Raw genomic sequence first — 23,842 nt, forward strand, 5'->3', positions numbered from 1 at the left:
CGGGCAAAAGTGATTTTTAGGGCAAGACGCCCCTGAAGTATTAAGAGGAGGGACCAAATGAAAATACCGTGATGGCCGCCACGTTGGAGGAATCTAATTAACTTACGCTCAGAACATTCCGTTCCTCTCGCTCGTAACTCCGCCCACGGCTGTGACAACCTCGCGAAATACTTGCATAGACCTCGTTTTTGAGAACCAGGCATTGGTTCAGCAAGTCGAGCATATATCCATCTCTTTCTCCGATCACAAAGCTTCCTTCATGAGAATTAAGAACTCTTAGTGGAGCGTTTGTTGAAGAAATAAAATGTGCGAAACATAACAAGTTGTCTGTAATTGTATATACATGCCTTGCTCGAATTCTATGCCTCCATCTATCGAAAAGCTGGAAAATCTGATGAACTGCGCTCAAATTTCGCATTAGGAAGCAACGTAATCGTCGGCAATGATTTTACACCCACCCTTCTGCTTAGTCGGTCGGTCTGTATTCGATCACGCTTGGAAGATTGTCCTCAGTTAATTAGCAATGAAATATTTTTAGAAAATCGGAGATTATTTAGGCATTTGCCGTTATATTTCATCCATACTTCTTTCCTTTGCAGTTGTGCGTGCCGAATAGCAGTGGAGAAAACATGTCTCCCTGCCTGAGACTCTTCACGACAGGTATTAAGGCGAAAGCCTTTAATGCCTCATGCTGTCGTTAGCAATCCGGGTGGGCAGCCGTGTCGACAGCCGTGTCGACAGCCGTGTCGACAGATGTGTCCGCGTTTTGACGGGTGTCTACCGAGATATGTGAGGCAGTTACTGCGTACTTTCCTTTCCCCAAATAAAATTTTCAGAGTCTTCATTACGGCCCCTCTTTCTTCTTTCACTGCCACTTCCTCCCTTCCTGTACGGCGCGGTTAAGGTGTCCACCGAGATCAGTCATAGGCAGTATCGAAGATACATGTATCTTCGATACTATCTTTCGATACATTTTGTGTATCGGTATTAGGTATCGCGTGCTGAAAACTAGAGCAACGGAGTATCGGTATCGAAAATACATTTTTAGTGTATCGTGTATTTTACGATACTCGATACAAAAAAAAAACCTGTAAAAACCCTCGCTCAGGCAGTAGTACAAGACGGGCGGCAGCACCTTCGCTGCTTTTTAGCCAACTCCCAAGTTACCACTTCTGGATCGGCGTTTCTGCGCCGACCCACTGTCTGCCGTCCCATTTCAGTGTGACCGCTGGCACGTGTTCCTAGTTTGCGGCATACACCAGTAGCCCTCGCTGAGGTACGCGCGGATAAGCAGCAGCTATGGCTGACGAACTTCGGTGTGCCATCATGGATGGAAAATATTTCACTGTCACGTCATCTGATGAGCACAAAGTCAAGGCCATGTGCTCATTTTGTAAAACAACAATCAGCGGTGCCTACTCCTCGACTTCGAATTTCAAGCTTCACCTTAAGGTACGTAGACTTTCGTAGCTTTACTGTTTTTAACGCCTTAATATTTGAGATTTTAACTGTTACGGGATAAAAGTAGGCGCGGGACATTTCGGCTAAGCGAAAAAAGAAACGATAAAATTACGTCAAATTACGTTGTTTGAAATTTTGTTTTAGCCTGATGAGGTCGCTATTCTTTTTATGCAGATACACCTTGCTGGCAATTAAGTACGAGTGGCACTTGAGTCAAAGCTGACTATCATATAAACAAGCCTGGCGCGGGATCAAAGTTCCAAATTAACTAAGCAAGGACGCCCAGGGCATAATACGACGGTGTCTGTTGGATAAGGCGCAGCTGTTATTTTTGTGGCACTGCTCCTATACCTTCTACGCCCCTGCTGACCAGTCACCATTATCTCCTATCCGATTTCTATCTGTAGGCAATGTTCCAATTCGTAGATAAAATTATACGTATCTGGGTATGTTAGTGTATATGCCCCTTTGCGAGCAACCAAGTAATAAGAGGTATTGTTTCATTTCAGCGTGTACATCCCCTGGAGCTGCAAAGTTTCGAAGTGTACAAAGAAGGCTGGAAAAAAAAACGATCCCAACTCTCTCTCACGGCGATCATTGGCATTAGCCTGCAGAAGGTTTGCTGGACGTCACACCTACGACAAAATCGGCGAACTACTTGAAGACATGAGACAAGACTTCGACATTTCCTATGACAAAATTGCAGCCACCGTCACCAACAACGCCAGCAACTTTGTTAAAGCTTTTAGGGAGCTTGACTTACGCTCCGAAATCATCGATGAGTGTAAGTGGTACAAAGCAAATCATTTGCTTGCAATTAAAAGTAGAATGATTTTACACGCACGGCGTCGTGCTTGCCAAACAGAGACTTGTACCCACGACGTGGCCTGCAAGAGTGACAATGTTTTCAATGAAAGCACCTTCTTTCTGGCGGATGAAGCCACAGACGACTTGTCCTTCGAGTCGGTGACAAAACCTAATCTTGGCCTCGAAGATGCCGAAATGACATTGCCTCGTCATGTCCGGTGTGCTTGTCACACACTAAGTCTTGTGGCAGTTTCTGACGTTAAAGTAGCTTTGCCGACAGTGTCTTTTGAGCGCATTCACTCATCTGCCATGATAAAATGTTCGGCACTTTGGAACTGCGTCTGAAGGCCCAAGTCGTCTGAGATAATCGTGAGCGCCTTAGGGCATTCTTTACAAACACTGTGTGACGCGATGGAATTCTTTATACGACAGCATCAAAGACCTTCTTCGATCGAAGGACAAGCGTCGAGACTCTAGAAAAAGACTGTAGTACTTGGCAAAGCACATAATCAGCGTGCGAGAGATTTTATTGAAGCATTCCATATCGCGAAAGGTGGGGAAAAGTGTGTTAGTGACGCATCCATCCCCTTGACAAAAAATGAGATTGTGTACATTAAACCGGTTGTTAAGGAACACTGCACGTGTTTATGATGCTATGTACTTGCTTTCATCGCCGGCCTTTTATCTCCTCGTTTTTTTTGTGTTGTTTTGTTTTTCCTTCTTCCTTCCCCTCTTCTATCTCTACACTATATATTCTGATAACCTTTCCAATAAAAATTCAGTTGTGAGAAGCGCTCGTGTCCTGTGTTCACCTTTTCTGTGTCTCGTTTTTCGAGCTACGTTTTTCTAAGATTCAAGCTTCGAGACCTATGCAACATTCTCGAGCTGCGAGTATTCCAGGAAAGGGACTTCGCCTTTCTGCTTGAGCACTGCGATGACTTGCAGCCAGGGTTTCGAATCGGAGCCGAACCCGAACCCGAACCCGAACCCGGAACCGAACCCGAATTTTCACCGGGAACCGGAACCGAACCGAACCCATATTTTTTTCGCTATCTTGGAACTGAACCGGAACCGGAACGATTTAAAGGAACCGTTCCGAACCGGTTCGGGACCCGGTTCAGCCCCACATTTTTGCATCCCGGCATACTTCTTGTTTTCGGACAAAATGCGATGATCTAGCGCATAGATTTACCCACCAGTAGCTGTCTGCGCTGGGAAGTGCGAAAATGGTACCCAGTGTACGCGACAGCAAACTTAGTCTGGTGCTTGGGAAGAAGCCTAATAGACGCGTCTGTAATGTACTACCGCCAATTCTAAAGACTTCTACGTCAGGTTTCTGTGAAATGTTGAGTGATTACTCCTCCCCTTTTACTTATTTGCGTAAGTCTTTAATCAAATTGTTAGGACTGCTCTAACTCAATAATGTACTAAATACACCAAACTTTTGCTTGCGTGCTTTCTTCTTTCAAACGATGCGTTAGACATTGGTGTACATGTAGCGCCACGTGGTATTCATGAACACATAATGAATAATTTATATTTGAATTTCTTCTTGACCCTGTTTCGGTTTCATCAACATAATGATTACTGTGACGTGTAGTAGAAATTAGGTTGCATGAGGTGCAATAAAAAGGCAAAATAACTGCTGATACGTCGTTCGTTGTAATTATAGGTCTTGAGGCCTGCTGATTTAAGTGCTATAGTGAGTGAAAACAACGTATCAGCGTTTGTATTCGTTTTTCGTGCTTCACGTGACCTAATGTTGAACTCGCGTCACAGCCATCATTTGGCTGATAAAACCGAAAGAGCATGGGAGAAAAAATTATTTTCTAAATTATTTAGTGGCAGTAGGCGAATACCACACGGTTATCCGTGTATTCTAATATCTATGGCATCATTTGAAAGGAGAAAACACGCATTAAAACTGGGTGTCTATAGTCATTCTAGCACCGATTGAAAATGCCTTCGTTTTCTTTGCGTCCTTTCCACACATAGATGAAATATTAGTGCGAGGACCCAACAACGTTGTGATGGTGGTTTTTGAGGAAAGCAAATGGCGCCGTACTGTCTCACTTCTTGATGGACACGTTAACCGCACCGTAAGCGAGGGAGGAAGGTGGGAGTGAAATAAAAAAGAGAAAAGGGCACAGTAGTGCAGAGCTCAGGAATAATTTCTACCAGCTGGGGATCCTTAAAGGGCAACTGCATAGGTTTTAGAAATCGACGACCTTAAGAGGGTCGAATGTGTGAAACTTCCAGGTAAAGTATGTGAAGTCCTTTTGGTCTAGCATTTCAAACGGTGACGTAATCACCAATTAAAATTTTGACGGCCTTCAAGCTTCTCCGAAGCGCACAACGCTAAGTGGGGGACCAATGATGACGTCATGGAAGGTATGGGTTGATTTCCAACGCATGAACGCCTGCTTGGAAGGAAAAAATAACCAACGCCAAAGAACGCAAAGCCCGCCGAACGTTGTTTGGCAGCGTCCAACGAGGCACGACAGGGCGTGGCTGACGGCACATTAATTTGAAATAATACTTTCCGTGACGTAACGCTGAGCTTCCCCGCGCTCGTTCGTTTCTTTGAGGAGAAGTGCAAAATTTAACCGTCGATTACGTCACCATTTTAAATGATAGCGCAAAAAACTTAGCATGCTTTACATTCAGCCAATATAGATTTGAATCCTTGAGTATCGCGAAATTCTGAAAATGTGGCGCAGTTGGCTTAACGTGCACTGATATCGCGTAGCACACGGTGCCTTTTGCGTTTCGCCTCCATCGAAACGTGGCCCCCGGGGCCGGGTTCGAACCCGAGTACACCGAATAAGTAACCGAGCGTCCTAACCACTGAGCCACCCCAGTGGGTAGTGCAACATTTACTTTTGTAGACGATCATTGTCTCAGACAGCAGGTTCTAAATAATACCCCTCACGATGGGTCTGTAGGGCAATAAAGAAAAAAAATGGCTCAATCGCTGTGGAGCTCGGCTGCTGATTGCAAAAATAAAAAAACCAGCATGCTCTGTCGCACTTCGAAAATCCCCAGTAGGCCTCCATTATATCTGGAGCTCTCCACAACACCGTCTATCCTATAGCCCCATTATCTACTCGCTACGTTAAACCCGTGATATTGCAACTAGTATTACCAAAATAAGGAAGTATAAATTGGTGCAGTTTTTTTTTAGAATCCGCATATTCTTGTTTGGGCGCGACGGAAATAAGCAACGAACGGCGGGTTTTTGACAACGGTGCAGATGTACAAATAAGAAAAAAATTAAATACCGATTACACAAAAGGGCAATGCGGAAATACATGCACTCGCTGGCATGCGATAGTGATTACGCCCAGAAAGAGGCTACTGCGATGAAATGTGACTGCGATTAAGTGATTTCGTTACGCCGATTCGCTGCAATCGTTCTGCTTCTAAGAAAAAATTGCTGCCAGTGGCCAGCGCGCGGATCCATCTGCTGTTCTCGCACTGCTCGATCTTGAATTCTGTCTGGCGACTTATATATACTTCTCGAAGTCATATTTCCCCTTCTTAGTGTCTGGCACGACAGGCTTATGATTGTTAGCGTTTTTTTCGTAGAACGCCTGGACGATTGAATACGTTGAGCCTTCGCAACAATCTGCTTCGGCTATATCGGGTACATTCCGGTGATAGGGGGTGGAGAGATGGGTGAAAGATTTGAAGGTGCATTTTTACCAGTGAATGCCCTGATGTGCGCCCACCGGAGTCTGCATCAAGGATGTAGGCTGCACGCACGCAGCGCGGTTATTTTTGGGAAAGCAGGGTATACTGCTAACGCAGTAAAAGAACAACTAAAAGAGTACGCGTAGTCTAACATCTGACTCCGAGCGGGATTCGTAGTAATGGCGGCGCAACAGAAAACTCAGTTTACAGATGCTTTAGGCTATTCGGCTATCTTGTAGGCTTCTTTTTATGGTTGTTGCATGGAATATTTGGAACCTCTCTGACCCTCCTCATGCCTTACTTCACCTCGTCTAATTCAGCGGTCTCGGCATAAGGCCTCATGCCACCATAACTCCCTTTCTCCGCCCGCACATGAAAATTCCAGAGGGTGCACACGTGAAGAAGAAATAGTCAGGAGGTTGAACTTTCGCAGCATATTTCTCCTGCGTTAAAGTGCACTGTTGTCTGAACAGTGACCTCGTTGAACGCGCCGGTTATACGTGTTCATCAATCATACGGGTTTTCGACACGCTAAGCGGTCCTATGAAGAGTTCGCACGGAATTCCGGAGTTTTTCATGGCAGTCATAAATGTTATAATGAAATGTATGATGTCAATGGGTTTTTTTATGAGACTGCTTAAGTATGTCTCAAAAGAACACAGCATCGCGACAAAAATAACATTTTATTGCTCAAATTGTTTCTCGTTGCTCGCGCATGTAGAAAAGCACTGACCATGGCACAAACGCCCCTTTCGCGCGAAGCTGCGTCCTAACATGTAAGGTCCATGTCTGAAGCGTGAAAATTGTTTCTATGGCCGATTGAAAGTACAGTCGAGCCCACTTATAACGAACCTTACGGTCACGCGGGTTCCGTTCGTTACATCTGATGTTCGTAGCAAGTGCATTCTTCGTACAACCGCCAAAAATGCTAAGGCCGCTAAAAGTGGCGTTTATTTCTTATAAAACTGCGTTATGCGTGCCTACTTGTGCAAAGCTGAGCCTGTCGCGGCTCGACCTTACTGCCAGCTGTCAAATTTAGGGACAGGGTATCACTAATCATGGATGAGGTTTGCATGGCACCTAGTGGCAGGTCGGCTACATAAATCAGATTGCTGGCGGTAATGAGAGCTCGCACTTGGTGTTCAACGTCTTCGTCAGAGCACGCGCATCTGCGATTTTGTGCTCCGCAGGAACGTAGTAATCCGAGGAAACATCTGGTCGGCTATGGATGAACGAAGCGTCGCCAGAAATCTCTATGCATCTGGTCACGCCTGTTTTCGAGCTCCTTCTGTCGTTCCTGGGCGTGGAATGCATCCGTTGCACTGTCCGCTGTATGACAATGCCTGCACATGGTAGCGGCGCGAAAGATGGAGACGACTGGGCAGGCTACGCATACCACGTGACCGGCATGGCCAGCAAAGATTTCAGAATTATCAAATCGCTGCTGTTAGTTGACCCGCGGCCGTGATCAGTAGCTTCGCTTTCGACGATGCCCTTTTATGACGCGCACCGCGCTTCTTCCATTTGGGATGCTTTGCCGACCCGGCGAACGCGTAGGCAATGATTGCCCTCGTACGCTATCGGCGCGGTTTTGGCCGGTGGTTACTTACTATTTCAATAGATAGTTATAGCATATCGTTACCGTGTTTACTTTACCGTTTACAGTGTTACCTGACGCCGGACTTTCCGGTTAGCGCTGCGCACGGCAGTGCCTCCTTTTAATTCCATTTCTGGGTTCACATGCTCTGTCCGGGTGTCGTGAAGGTTTAGAGGCGCTATTTCATCTGCGTGCTTAGCGGAAGAACGACCTCTACAACCACGGGGTAGTTCACCGCGTCACCTCGTTCGCTATAACCGAGTGGTGTGGGCAGAGTTGTTCGCTGTATCTGCGACGAACTTCCAGTTGACCTTATGCATATTTTCACGGTAGCACCACACCCGCTCGTAATAAGCGAGCGTTCGTTATATCTGCGGCCATTAAAGTGGGCTCCACTGTACTTGCGCTGATATCGCTTTAATACACTTGTATCAAGAAAGTCTAGGTAAGGCTGTAGATGCATGGGTAGAGGAAGTAATTACAGATCGCAACATTTGTTTTTTGCCTTGTGGAGAGGCCGTGAAGGTAAGTAAAAGCGAATAGTGAGAAAACCGAATGAATCAGCACTCGCGAGCATGTCCAGAAAAGACAGGCGAGCACTTAGTCACCTATTAAGCCCAGCTGCCAGAAAGGGTTTGTTTGTAGTTTTGAAAGTAAATGTCTTAAACAAGTTTGTGAACAAATGGTGCGCGCTAGATTAACCACTCTTTATCACTCTATCAAGGGCGTAAAACATTCTGTTGACGCAAAGGTTGCCTTTGATATTGGCCCAGGAAAAGACACAAACATTCTAAGTAGTGCAAGTATATCTTCTTCCTCGCACAATGCGGCACTTGCTAGAATGTTGCAGCCCAGCGTCGCAGTGAAGATGTGGCCAATTTGTGTCCGTGCCAAAACGAAGTGTTTTCAACCCATCCAGGCGTGTGTTTTTTTATCATACTTTTCATTATCAGAAGAAAAGAAGTTGACGTCGTCATAATAAGCAAATGTCATAATTTATTACTGTACTACAGTGAGATGCCACGATTAGCTGTGTTTTTGAAGATACTGAGCTATAGGGGCTCGGGATGTATAACGTGAATTACAAAGGCGATGTCGGAAAGGTGATTTAAATAAAATATGTTTGGTAAGTTCTGGATGTTAGGGAGAGCCCGTGCTGCCACGAGGCTCTCGTTGGGCGGCGGATGGGCGGTGGAGGGATTCTCGCATATTTTCTAACCATGTAGTAAAGGATGGGGGGATAGCAAGTCGGTTTCGGGGCGACGGAAAGGTGTCTGTCTGTATGTAGGTGACGACACATGACAGTTTCGCTTCTCAGTAGTGCGCGGGAACGTAGAGGGCTCGTGCGGCGGCAATTTGGGGCCCCTAAGTACACTGCGTACGAGAAAGTCCCAACTGACTCAAGCTTCAAGAGAGACCTATTACTCGCGCGACGGGGTCTTCCAAACTGCTTAAGCAGGAGGGTCTGGTAGATGCAAAATCCACCGGCTTTTCGCCTTACACCTCATATAGTGGGTTATAGCGTACACATAGGTGATTTTCATTAATTTTGAGTTCATTTAATTTTGCGGCTCTTGCCGGAAATTCATCTTTTTGCTGACAATAAATAAAATGGCTATAGTGAGAACATTTCTCATTAAACAATTTTTTCATGCTTAAGTAGCGCAGTAAACACGACAAAAAAAGGCGGGATACGATACGAGCGCTGACTAACAACTGGTTGTTTTATTTTGGGTAAATGTATTAAAGGCGCAGGACACAGGGAACAACCCCCAAACACAGAAGAACAAAGGTTAAGTCTTAAAAACCATACTGCGCATGCACATCACAGGCGAGTCATGACGTCTTTTTCAACGAAATTCGAAGAGTATCTTCCATAGTAGACATCACTTCCCTATCCCCTGGACCTCACACAATTGCCAAGAAAGCCTAACAAGAAAGCCTAAGCCTAACCAAATTGATAGATGGTTAAGCAACACACTCATCTGCTTCTTTCCTGATTATATAGGCCTTGACCAACTCCCTACAAATGCAAATGGGGTTATTAAACAGGACACTTGTCTTATCTACTGGGGGAAGGAATCATTGCACTAGCTGCAATGCAAAGCCAAGTTGTACGACACCGCTACTTTTTTCACTCAACTGTGTTGTTCGAAAAAATGCTCATTGCTTCCCCACTTGGAAAGACAGGTTTCCTGTTTAATCACCCTGATCGAATTTGTAGGGAGATGGTGGAGGCCTTATGATCAGGATGGAAGCAGATGAGCGTGTTTCTTCACCATCCATCAATTTCGTAGATAAGGAGTCGGACTTTCTTGGCAACTGCGTGAGGCCCAGCAGATAGGAGAGTGCCATCTACTATGGAATATAGTCTTCAAATTTTGTTGAAAAAGATGATCATGGGTCGACTATGATGTGCATGCACAGTATGGTTTTTTTAGTTTTGACCTATGTTCATCTGCATATACTTTTCCGAGAATGTAACAACCAGTTGCTAGTCAGCGTGTGTGTCGTCTCCAGTCTTCCTTTTGTTCTGTTTACTGCGCTGCTTAAGCATGAATCCTTACTAACTAGCCCAGTTTTATGTTCTTGTAAACAAATCCTTGCATTTTTTATTCTGTATACCGATGTACAAGAAAAAAGAAAACGCATAGCAAAGTTGACTGAAACGCATTTGGGTTCTAATTTTTTTTGTTCTGAACCCGTTTGAACCCGTTTGAACCGGTTCGAGATGGTCCGAACCGGTTCGAACCGGAACGTAATGGTCCTCTGGAGCCGAACCCGGAACTGAACCCGATAGGCGTGAAGCCGAACCCGAACTGAACCCGAAAAAATGCCGGTTCGACACCCTGCTTGCAGCCCATCGCACTGCTTTGACACGCCTCCAAGCTGAAGCTGCCTGCTTCTTCGAAGAACTGCTCCCAACTCTTCTTCAAGTGGAATCAAAACTTCACGAGAAAGCTGCTGCAGACTATGTTTATTGCAAGCCACTTTTGGATGCAGTCAGGAATGGAATCACCGGCAGGTTCGACCATCTTTTGAAGATGAAACCGAGTGCAAAAGAGGCAACAGTTGCTGCGGTTCCACACCCCTGTTTCAAGTGGCGGTGGTTTCTAGAAGAAATGGAAGACTTCCGCCATCATGCTCAGAAGCTTCCAGAAGAAGCTGTTGTCGACTATGTCACCACAGCACAAGCCGCGCATTCTTCTGCACGCGAGGCAGTGGGATCATCGGCGCCAGCAGCATCAAATGCGTCAGCTGACGCATTCTTTTCATTTGAAGTGACAAGCGGTATAACCAGCCGTAGCTCTCAGGAGGCGTTAGTGAAGCTTCAGTTTCTCAATTATTTACAAGATCCTCGAGTTGATGTGGCTATGCTTCATTCGTATCCACTGATAAGAGGCACCTCCGTCAAGTACAATACTGCGACGTGTTCGTCTGCTCCTGTAGAGAGGCTTTTTCCATTTGCCTCCCTTAAAGAGCGCCCACATCGCGGGGCTCTTTCGGACCGGCGGTTCGAGCAAGTGCTGTTACTTAAGACCTTCGAGTAAACGTAACGAATACTTTTTGCCCAATAAAAACGTTCAGCCATTTTCCTAATTGTTGTTTTCATTCTAGCATTTCAAGAATAGTTTTCAGCTTCAGAAGTTTGTTATCGCAGTACTGGCAAACTAACTCTTCGGTTCCCAAGCGCACGGAGCTTGCGTCATTTAGTTTGATGAAAGGCACAGGCCATCGGGTAAGTACTCTATAGTATCGAACCAAAAACAGAAAACGTTTCAGGTTTATTCATATAGCCAAGTGCTCACAGATTGGTTCGTATGAGGAACTTTGGCTTAAATGATTTATCGCTAGGCTGTTTACGGAAGCGATCACTTCAACATATACCAGGTGTCCCAGCTAAATGTAACCAAACTTTTAAAAAAGGCGAAGTGTCCTAGTCATGCAGTGAAACCAACTCAGGGTTGTTCATAGTCACGTGGCCTAGTCTTGAGAATTTTTTTCGGGCTTAAAAGTTAATTAAGTAGTTAAGTTTAGTTAGCTACCTTTTTAATTATTAACTTCAGGAATAATTTAATAATTTTTAATTATTAACTTCTTTTATAAGTCTTTCAGGAAGAGTGCTCTATAGAAATACACTACAGGTGACAGACACCAAGCGTACATTTCCTGTGTTTGCCAATTATATTACCGGCAATATAAGGCAGATTTCAGTTGTGTAAACTTCGTTAGTCGTAATATAACCTGTATTATATTTGATATTTTAGTGATGTATCGAGGTATCGAGTATCTGTATCGAAAATCGATTTCGGTTCTGTATCTTGTATCGGTATCGGAGATACAATTTTCAAAGGTATCGAGTATCGTATCGAAGATACTATTTTGAAGTATCTTGCGCAGCCCTGACCGAGATGACTGAGAATTACAGCGCCATTTACTTTCCTCAAAAAGCATTGCGTTCAAAGGGCAAGGCATTGCGCCGAACGGATGGTAGCGTTCCGTGTACTCCCTGACAGCGCTACAACACGCTGTCGCGATCCACTCCTAAAGGCGGAGCTTAAGCGTCATTAATTAGCAGTCAATTAGTGCTGAGGGATTAATCAGTAATTTGTCATTAATTAGTAGTTTGTCATTACTTCGTGATCAGTTAAGTGTGACGTCAGCCAGTGGTGACGTCACCAGTGTCACATAGGCAAAGTGGTGCGGAAAAGGCTTTCACCTCTACGCACTTTAGACAGTCAAAGTGCCCCCGGAATTTTTTGTGTCACTTTCCTTGTGAAGGACTATGGTACTTGTGTGTTCCTGCCAATGACCAATTTCCTTTTGGTCGCGTTTAGCTACCTCCCTTTTTTACTGCTTGAACCTTTCCATATTATGTGTACATGTCCTGTTTGTACATGTGCAATGGGTGAAATAAAGAACATATTGTTATTAAGGAATTGAAAGGAATGAGCAAATACTGTGCAACTGCATCACAATGACGACAGTGTTGATAACTGCACACAGAAGTATTCCAAAACAAATATGTACAGCTTTATTTCAGTGTTCCATTTGGCGCTTCGTTGTCTCCAATTGGCGTTGCCTAATCTCGGTAATCTGGGTTGGTTTTCATTCGCTGCTCGGCCAGCTGGCTCCTGCGGCTTTGCACGCCCAGCCGGTGCAGCTCTCCCTTGCGCCGATCGTCTGCCGATCGTCTGCTTCGGGAGCCAGCGTCCGCTCCACCGCAGCAACACGGGGGCCAGCTGCCCTCGAGCGAGCACTTTGGGCTGCGGTCGGTGTGTCCTCCGGCATGCTTCGAGTTGTCGGAATGACCACTGGTGGCCTGCCTGCTGCTTCATCGCGAGTCCCTGCAGTGAGGCACTCTTCCCGAGCAGTAAGTCCACCTGTCATGGGTGCTCGAGCCTCACCTGCAAAAACACTTGTTCTATGCCTTCATGACAACTCTGCAATGCTGGTAAAAAAATTGGTGGGCTCTTATGCTTACCTACAGGTGCCGTCAAAAGTAAATGGAAGGCAATATTAATGAAAAATTTTATCATTGCCTGCCCAGTTCATGCATCGTTGAATACATATGTGGAGCCTATTTGTGATTATGCGAATTGTATTGTGCACCAACAAACATGACCATTATGCTTTAGATTTAAAGAAATTAATTTTTTTTTTTGACAAAATCGCCTTCCATTTACCTTTGACGACGGGTGTACAGCCTTCGTCAAAAGTAACCAGGCTCCATGGTTTGTTCTCATTCGTATAACAGAGCCCTCACGGCTTCCCTAAAGATCAAAAAGTGTTTTGAAGGTCAGAACAGGGGCTCTTCTTACCATACAGAGATTTAGAGCTTGAGTTCTGGCATAATAGCTTTGATATACGAGTGAAAGGAAAAATATGCAGCCTGGTTACTTTAGACAAAGACTGTGGGTTCTAGTGTGATATGAAACGGAAAGAACAAATACGGCCATTAGCAGAGGCAGTCCAGACCATAATAGAAGACCACAAACAAATCCTTTACATGGGCATGACTAGTGTAGACATATAGAAACAAACTTTTAAGCATACCTATATGCAATATTATAAAACATGGACACAGTACGAGCCCGCCAAGAAGTAATAATAAATATGTGGCCCTGCCTGCTTCAGTGCACGCCATAGAAAAAGCAGAAAATAACGCCTACTGCAGTGCTGTTTGATTGCCGAGCGCCATTTGCAGACTGAATCCTGGATGCTGAGACCACACATCGATAGGTGCGAGATGCGAAAATCCCGTGTACTACCGCATGTAAGCACGCGTTAAAGAATCCCTTGCAGTTGAAATTAATCCACAGCCCTCCCCTACAGCGTGTTCCTAAGCCAAGCCGCAGGTTTCGGACTTGATGCACGAGGGAATCTAGCCATGACAGTTGTGACTAGCATTTGAAGAGGGCAGAAGAGGGCTGGAAAAGTCGCCTTGGCGCGCATCGTCGCCATTCACCGTGTCTTCCAATAAAGCAGCAGGTGGCAGGGCACTGGCTCGCTGACGTGGTCGCCGTTGCTGTGAAAAGGATTTGGCACCCTTGTCGTCATGTGCTCGGCGACTGCACCGACCAGTTCCGTTGCCGTGCTCATTGGCCGCCATTCTCGAGTACCACCACCTGCACCAAAATTATTAATTATTGCTCTACAGCACCGTCCGCGCAGTGAAACACACTGAAGTGAAGCACTTTGTGTGCAGCACAGAATGCTTAAAAAGGAAAACAAACAAAAATCCAGTTCACATTTCGCTAACCAGAACAGTACACACACGTAATGTTTTGCTCAAATGTACGTACGGAAAATATTTGTCGCAATAATAAATCACGCGAAATTCTTATGATTAACATGATGTCCGAATATGAAACATGTGAACATGCAGAAAAATGTATGGGCCAGTTTTTTAATGTAAAACGGTTTTGCTCACCTGGACGAAAGATTTACCTCGTTTCTTCCGATTTCGTCTTTTTCCAATGGGGCTTCATATCGTCCCATAGTTTTTTAACTGGGCTACGCACACACTGCGTGTACCGGCCAAGCTATTACAGTCGCAAATCTGGGCCCAGGCTTCGTCTTTGGCCTTTTTGAGGTATTGTCCGTTTTCTTGTTTTCTGTAGGATATATTCACATGATGTCATCCGCAAAGGGCGCTAGCGGCCGGCGCGGCATTCGCCAAGTTGGTGCTCGCGCGCGCGGGCGCCGCACCCAGCCGCAGCGTTTAAATGGCTGGTGATGTATGAAATGTGAGAGTATTTCGCGTCTCGCCGCAGATAATTTCTGTCCGAACCGTAACACCGCGTGACTGAGTGGGTATTCCGTGAACCGCGCGAAGCAGAAAAGACCGAGCACGCACAAATGGTTCCACTCTGTGAAAAGGTCGACCCGTAGGAAAGCAGATGCGCCACCGCAGTGTGCGACGTACAGGACTGCTGCCGCGCGTTGAATTCACCGGTATCGAGGCCCACCTGGTGCACAGCTTAAGTTTGCTGACAGGCTAAGGAATTAAACATAAAAAAACCTATGAGAGGGTGCAATTACTTGACAAGCGGGTGAGTCCAAGAGCAATGCTGAGGGTGCCCACCGCCGAAGTGCCGCTTTTGGAGAGGTGAGTAATTCGAAGGGTCTGTTCGCTTAGCTGTAGCTTAACTTGTCATTTCTATCTGCTGAAACTGACGTGTTACTACTGAATCTAGCGGAATGTCTGCACACTGCGTTGCTGCGAAAGTGCTAGACATCTTGTGCATACGAAGCAGCGCTACGTAGCTACAATCGAAACTGAAAAACATTCTCACTGGGCAGTCAAGGGTTCGACGGCATACCGTCTGGTCAGGAATCATGGTTCTCGCTGGGACTGCCGTTCGTTCTGCGAACGCATGACAGTATTTGCTTGACCGTTCTGTCGTGTAAGTAAGGCAGCTGAAAGACCGTCTGAGAAGCTTCAGCAGCTCGCGGGCTACAGCCGCTGTAAATACGAGTTTTTTCGGTGGCAGTTTTGGAATTTCGGTAATTAATCGTGCTGTTTATCTACGATGTGCCCGGCCTGACTAGCTGACAGTTGTCACCTGATATGAAAAGTTGCAAGTCGTGTACAATCTTGCGTGCAGTGTAGCCAGCCAGCTTTGCTGCCGAGTTGAGGCAGCTGGGTTATATCACGGCACAGAAGGATTCTGCTGCAGACTTCCTACACAATAAGCGTTCCACAAAGAAAACTAGTCGCTGACGCATCTAATAACATGCAAATATGTTACGGATCACTAACTGTTCAGGCCGGGTACCTCACGGCGTACCGCGATCACTGCGCGAGCTAGTGTGAAACGACCGCCAACATGGCGCGTTTGCCGCGACGACGCTCGGGCCGTCTGGTAGCGCGGTTTCAGTGTATACCTCCTATAACAGCACTGTACCTAGCCACAATGTTCCTGAAAACTACTCGTTCATCTTCGGTGTAGATGAACCGCGGACCTGCGGGTCGTTTCTTGGCGCGCTGAGACGCGTCCGAAATGGATTCCGACGGTGTCGTGCTGAGCTCTGGAAGGTCCTCGTGGTCTGACATTTTGCACGCAAAAAAGGGGGGCAGCCACGAAAACACGTACACACACGCACGAACAGCCGAACACGCGCAAGCACGGACACACTGCAACCAACAAAGCTGAACGAAGCGAGCCAGGAACAGGAGGGAGCAAAGGGACCACAGAAACGCGCAGCGAGCAAGCAGAAGAAAGGGACCATCACGCAAATGCCGCGCCCACCAACTACGACTGTTGCGAGACAGGGACGAAAACCGGTTATTTCCTCTAAAGGTACATGTTTTTTTAAGAGCGCAGCTCTTTGGCACCCGTTTCTGCGTTTCTGCGTTTCGCGGCGCCGCCATTGCCGTTCTTCGTAGTAACCAGCAGTGTACGCCTTATACCTGTCACACGGGCACTTTCGATCCTCATTGAGTCAATGCTCATCGAACTCAATAGAGATCGAGGGTTGTCACACGGCCACTTTCCAGCGCAATCGAGCTCGATCCCGCTTGACTCGATGCCGACTCCTCGAGAGTGCTTGAGGTTCCAAGCGCAATCGCAAGCACTCTCGCTCTCACGAAGCTATAAAAATAAACACTAGGCAACAAAACAAAACCACAATTGTTGTTGTTGTAATTGATTAAAATGCAAGACAGAACATTCTCAGGCACTATGCCTGCTTATATGCACACATAATTTTAAATAATCTCGGCACCACGATCCAAGCTTCTTCGTCCCTCGTCAGCGTAGACAAAGATGGCGTCCTCCGGCTCGTCGACGCGCACACTGTGCAGCGAGCGCGAGACAGCTGCTCTTATAGACAGCTGGCAAGACCGCCTCGACGATTTGCGGCGCCAGAAGAGGAACGCCGCAGTTTACGCGGTAATCACGGAGGCGTTGCGGACCCTCGGCTTTGATCGAACAGCAGCAGAGGTCCGGCACAAAATTAGAAACTTGACGCAAATGTACCGTTAAGTAAACTGGCGTTTGCTACGAAGCGCTTATTAGCGGGCCTGTGCATGTTAACGACGCAGCATTTTATCGCGTAAGCAATATTACGACAGGCTTCAGCCCTTCGCGTCGGGGCGGCCGCGAAGCACGTTTGACCTTGAAGGTCGGCGCGAGGCGCGGCGCACTACAGCTGCAGCCGCGCTGTCGCCGCTCTCCGTCCAGCTGCGGAGTGTGGAGAGGAGGCTGGAGAACGGGGGGGGGGGGGTATAAAATGAGTTCGCTCGCTTGACCGCTCCGTCGTTATGCCGCCTGATAGACGGAAACTGAGGCTACGTCGGCTTGAGGAAACGACAACGGGCTTCGGAGACAGATGAAGAACGCGAACAGCGCCTTGCTAAGCGGCGCGCTCAAGACGCTGCTAGACGGGCGCAGCGCGCCTCAATCGAAACCGAATCGTCTACAACCGGTGATGATCCCGAATGGAACGCTACGGAACGCTACCGTACCAACATGGAGGACTCAGTTCTCGGAGCGCCGAGAGATGGCGCTGCGCATTTCGCATATCGTCTATTGCTGTGAAACGAAAATTTCTCTGCCAAGCCAGTGACCTTGCAGCTTCCTGATACTGCACCATTAAAGCGCTGAGACAAGAAATGCATAGCGATTTGGTACAACTTTTAATGTGCTGTTTTGATCAATGATTGTTATCAATATGTCACAAATTTTTATCCAGAATCACTGGTCTGTTCTGCCTTTAGTCGCTGTACTTACAGTATGCTATCACTGTATATGTCGTGTGCAGAAACGAAAGAAAAAATAGAAGCTTTCTCTGGAAAGAGGTTTAGAAAAACTCTTGTTTCCTCTGAAGGAAAAAAAAAGCAGAGGGCAAGGTAGGTTCATTATCTTATGACTGCGCTGTGTTTGAAAATGTTCCATTACGATATGGTGTTTCGGCTTCCTAATTAACACCATAGAAGTGGGCTTGGCTACCAGCCTTGCAGCCAGTTGAAAGGGTGCACCTCTGGTGTACTCTTTCTTATTGATGTGAAAGCGCTGGTCGAAGTTGTAAGAGCTTGACCACATGTAGAGCTGGGTGCGATACTTTATACCTGTTCAATAATGAGATTTTTGCAACACTGTAGACATGATTGTTGGACGTGTATGAAATTTTTTTTAAACTATTCTCTAAGATGTCTAGAGCCATAGCTTGAGGATTCTCTGATGACTACTAGTTAAGTGTGATTTATTACAAATGCACCTTGTTTTAGGGAATGTATTAGAAAGCTGGACTGGCTGGTAAATGTTCGTATAGAGCCCTCCAGCATAATATGGCAAAAGACGAGAGAACACAGCACTGACTCACAGGAAGTATATTGTTTGTTTCATAAATAAAATTCATTTAAGAGTCAGCACTGCCTGTCATCTTTCAGTGGGGTATGCTGTCAACCTTAAAAGCGCGTTCACACTGGCGAGTCACGGAGGGGGAACCACAAACAAGTCGCCAGCGACTATTTTGGGCAAATCGCTCGCCAACCGATTTCTTGTGATGCACCATCAAGTCCCAAAACTGTAGAAAAATCCAAGGCGTTGGGGGTTACGACACCGTGTCATGTTGCGTTAATATCCGGGTTCTTGCTGTGCTGGGAAATTGAAGCCACCTGCATGCGCCCCTTCTAGGCACCTGTGTTCAGACATACAAGATTCGGCGGCCATTTTGCACATTCTTCTGCGTATGTTGTTGTTTTATGTTTGATTAAGTGTTGAGTGTTTCATGAAATTTTCCACAGAGGCTATCAATGACGCGCTCTAATACTTTTCCATTCTTATGATTAAGCAGCACCTGAATTTCATATGCTGCTGAAACAAAAAAAAAATGAAATGTGGAAAGAGATATTGGAGTTGTCTTCGAGTATTTACACAGACAACAGGTCATGCGTCCATTTTGCATGCTGCCTTTTTGATATCGAGACAATTAGTGGAGTAATTTTCCCACGTTCACAATTAACTATATCTTTTTTCGCTGTTAGGTTACTCTCACTATGTGTTGTGAGGTGACACATATGTGTCCTTGGCCTTTTCTCCACATGTGGTAGAAGAGGTACAGTGCGCTACATAGTAAGACAACCACGTCACAGCAGCCAGAAAGAGGAAACTGACTTCGGTGGTACCATCCATCGTGCGCACACTGCTGCGTCTGCAGACGCTCACGTGGCTGGCTGCTTACTGCCACGGCAAGGAGGGGCACATACACAGCCACTGCTGGCTTCGTTGTTGGTGCACTACAGCTTTCTGGGCTTTCAAAGCCGCATTACGCCTGAACAAACTTGAGCATGGTCACTGACACCCTCAGGTGTGAGTTTAATGGGGGAGGGCGCGCGAGCGGTGCCTCTCCTCCCCTGCCCATTCTCGTTTGTAGGACGAGGTCTCGGGAAGCCAGTCGTAAACTCTACTTTCCTGTGTGAACACTTCTTGTCGCTCAGCGCCCGTCGCAAGTTGACTAGAGCAAGTTCTGTCGCATTCACGACTCGCCAGTGTGAATGCTCCTTTCCTATCAGAGTTGCATGATTACTGCAGCAACTCGTAGCCAGCTTTATTCCCTCGTCTGCATCTTCATTATTGCTTGATGATGTGGCATAATATTTTACACATCTGCCAATGCAATTGCAGGTAATGCAGTCTGCAAAAAAAGTCACGATGCAAGTGCAACATAGTCAGGAACTGGAATTGATCAAGGAGGCAATCAACGACAACATTGTCGATTCAGTTCCATTAGCTTTGTACCAAGACCTGGAGCAAAGGCTGAAATCAGCTGAGGCTGAGCTCGCCGAGGTTAGGAACGCACATTCGAATGATGCTGCCGCACCGTCAAGTGCAGTTTGCGAAGATCTGTGGGCGGAGCTTGAAGAGGCAAAAAAAGAAGTAAAAGCTCTTCCAGCATTGAATTCAAAGCTGCAGGAGGCCCTCGATTCCAGGATATTTGATGCTGGTGAGTGCTTTTTAGAAGGGTGCCTCTCTCATTCATGATAAGGCCTTGTGAATTGCAAATCGCATGTTTCAAGCAGCTTTAGTATCAGGGAAGCTCTCTTGGAAAACATCCTTTTTGCACACACACATTGAAAGGAAGCTTAGTGCAAAGACAGAAGGGGGACAATCACTGGACACTTTTAACATGAATGGGATATTGTAGAACTCCTTGTGTTCTTAAAAGTCTTAGTTTAGTTTTGTGAGCACATGATTTTAAGAAGGGTGGTAGAATATCCTCCAGAACGAACTCCTAATCACATTGCAATACCGCTGACTGCTGTTTGAAAATCATGATCATATTGCTAGAAAATGTAACTATATTTCAGGTAACTGGAAATGGCTGTGTGCCTGCTACATGCAGTGGTGGGAATGCTGCACCAATTGCACTAACCTGCACTATTGCGTTAAACCTTTTACATGTTGCCACAAATAGGTGGTTTTTGATGAAATTGTGGAGGTGCAGCGCAAAAAAAACAATTCCAGCAGCCAAGAGCCGTGACGTACTCAAGGCAGTAAAAACTGCTGCCTGTATGTGCACAGGCATGACAGGTTTATTCTCTGTGTGACAAGTTTCGCTTTGTAGCCTTTTAATGCCTGCTGTTAGTACACGGGGTGCACAAGTTTTGCTCATCTGCCTCGACAGCACTGCCAGCCTCTGGAAGAACACGGTGATGTGCATGCGTTGAAAATGATTGCTTTCAAGGGACTCAGTCTCATGAAAGCACTTTTTTTAGTAAATAGTATAATTTTGGTCGTGCTCAATTTATCAGGCTTTTAGGTGGTTAGCCTTCTACGGGTTCGATGGGGTTAATCTGTAACTGCGAGTAAGGTTTCAGGCACATTAAAGCTGATAGCTTGATTTCATGGACCTCACTCGGGCACGCTGTAAGAGCGGCACCAGTAACCAAGCTTGCGTTGAAGGAAGCTCAAGTGCAGCAGTTTAAAATGGGGATTTCTTGGCATTCCGTGCAACTTTTGCATGAAAAATATCGCGCTAAAATTAGCTGTACAAAAGTTGGCTTGTTTATGTTTAAGTAAAGGTTAATGCATAAAAATTTGAACATTTTATTTACATCGTATATTGTGCCAATAATTAACCAGTAAAAAATTTTTCAACTTAGACAAGCGAAGCTCATTTGTGCTACGGCAAGTGAGGTGCCCTTGAGCATGGCTTACAAACAGCAGGCAGAGCCTGCAGCATTGAATGGCAAGTTATTTCCTTCAATTGTGTATTTATTCATTTCTGAAGTGGTATGAATGCATGGTACACAATAGCAAAAGGACATATTTTGCAACCTGCTTCTATTTGACAGGGTCCACTACGGCCCCTCCTGCTTGCAGTAGTGCCACTTCACAAGGTACAGATCAGTGTGGCAAGATTCAGTATGTGATCAAAGTGGTGGTCTGTCTTCTGTGCTTTTTTTGGCTAAAGTGCTTTCTTCTATTGGAATGTGTGGTTGCGCTGCCAGCATGTCATTTTTCCAGTTTCAATGAATCATTTTATCAATTTATAAATTATCGAATCTAAGCCGATTTACAAGTTTCTTATCCTTTGCCTGTGTTCTGAGAAATACTGTCTATCTAGGTTTGAATAAATATGATATTTGTGTATAGTATTTGTCAACAGCAGAGATATTGTGACGAATGGGAAAAATAGATGGGAAAAGATGCATATTCTGAGTATTACTTGTTACGTTTTGTGACATGCCTCTGCCACACATGCACGATAAATGACAGTTAGTTCTGAACACCTTAAGTTTGTTAATGTCATCATTTTTGTAATAGTTAGTATCATGTGTTTTAGGAAAATTCATCGAGGAGGGCTAAATTTGTAATAAAATAGCCATTACACGTCAGCATCCACCCAAGCGTGGCCATATGGCCTCAAATGAAAGCTGCACAGCTTTTACAGAAGCTTCACAGTTGAGGAAAAATTCGTCCCACTCAAGGGTTCGAACTTGGGATTACTCCATATCCGAAGCAGTTGCTCTACTAACTGAGCTGACCAGGGAGGCTAGAGGATGGTAGCAGGTAGCCGAAATGATAAACAGTTTGAAGCGCTGATGGTGTTAGTCCAGTGTGTTTTGGAAGAGGGGGAAGGGGATCAGCTAAAACCGCTTTTGATGCAAATTGTGGATGAATTTGGCCTTGCCCTGCCACATTCTAGCCTTCCTGCATAGCTCAGTTGGTAGATGACTGCTCCTGATAACTGGTGGTCCCTGTATCGAATGCAGAGCTGCAATGAAATTTCTTCGACTGCAAAGCTGCTGTGAAATCTGTATAGCTTTCCTTCGAAGAGGAGTACGGTGTTGAGTGGATGCTGATGAATCATTGCTTGGTTATTACTTATTTCCAGGGTTGGTGCTATAATCATCAGGTTTAATCTCATTACACTTGCATCACGTGATAACACTTGCAAGCAAGTAAAAAAAAATTGCCTCGTTAACAACAATGATCCAAGCACATAACCTTGCGAAACCTGTTTGAGTACAATATTAAAATTATCTTGCAAAACATTCGGCTCTACCTGGTTGACAAGGCGAGGAAGTTGCCAAAAGCTCATGCCTGGATAAGCCGAGAGTGTCAGAAGTGCTGATTAATTTGGTGCCATTTGGAACAAAAACGTAGTAGAAATGCCTCGTCTGACAAAGTTAAGAATAAAAAGTTTTTACTTGAAACATGGTTGTTCCTAACAAAAGTTCACACTTTTCTGCGTGAGCGATAGATTTGGAGCATTCATTTCTGGGGCGAATGAGTCGTGGCAATCGCCGTACATAGCCAGTGGAAGTGACGCTAATGCAATTAAATTTGTACATGTGGCACTGCGCTAATGCCGTTAAATGTTTAGGCACTGCGCACTTTGCAGTATTAAATTTGTTTGGAGCATTTATTACATTCACATTAAGTAGCTGCTATCAACTACAAATGGAATGTGTCTGTCCTAATTACAGGATGTGAAGAAGAACTTCCCTTTTGTACTGATGCCACTGTGGAGAACCCATGGCAACATGGTAAGGTTTACTTTGTGTACACTGAGTGCCACTGCTGTCCATTGTGGCTTCCTGAAAAGAATATGTAGGACAACTCCATACAGTTTTCGCACTCACTAAAACTCAGTTTTATGGCTCCTGACTGTGCTGATGTTTGTGTAACGCATAAGAATATTTAGCCTAGAAAAATTGATTTAAAAAATTTGTTCGCTACTCATTCAAAATGCATGGCATCAAGACCGAAAGGACGTAGTGGTCACCACGCGAAAGTTTGACTACGTAGCTAGACTCGGGGATCCATGGGCACAAGCTACCTTAAGGAAATGCACTTTCCTTGAAAAAATGGCCAGCAGTGGCAATACCTATATTGCATTTTTGACCTTCTATACCTCATGAAAGATCTGGATTCATCAAAAGTAGCCTCTTTGTCTGAACATGGTTATCTACCAAAACAAGCAAACTTCAGTTTGTCATTAGTGTCCCTTTAATTTGTGACGCTGTGTGCACCAGCATTCATGATTATTCTATTCGGGTGCATTCAGTAGACGTGATATTTACCTTTTCATGGGAAAGGCTTTGGTTAGGGCAACATTTCTGGCAACATTTGTCTGAACCTTCTGTGTCCTGGTAGTAAGCTATGTAGAAGGCTTATCTTCATTTTCTCCTTATTACAGCATCTGGATCTGACTGCAGCGATGCCGAAGCACTTCCCTCCTGCAATGATGCCGAAGCACTTCCCTCCTGCAGTGACACTGTTATGGAGGACTCGCCCCAACAAGGTGAGATTTACTTTACATGTGAAT

The 23,842-nt window shown here is 45.5% G+C and overlaps 2 pseudogenes; one reads left to right on the plus strand and one right to left on the minus strand.

Annotated features, from left to right (window-relative positions):
• Positions 1–2,127: 2,127 nt before the first annotated feature.
• On the plus strand, positions 2,128–11,109 carry LOC149356810 (uncharacterized; annotated as a pseudogene).
• Positions 11,110–13,943: 2,834 nt separating this feature from the next.
• LOC149356811 (uncharacterized) lies at positions 13,944–16,118 on the minus strand (annotated as a pseudogene).
• Between the last annotated feature and the right edge of the window lie 7,724 nt (positions 16,119–23,842).

Source organism: Amblyomma mixtum, chromosome 3, assembly GCF_055824585.1.
Source record: "Amblyomma mixtum isolate Tamu chromosome 3, ASM5582458v1, whole genome shotgun sequence".
Taxonomy (NCBI): Eukaryota; Metazoa; Arthropoda; class Arachnida; order Ixodida; family Ixodidae; genus Amblyomma; species Amblyomma mixtum.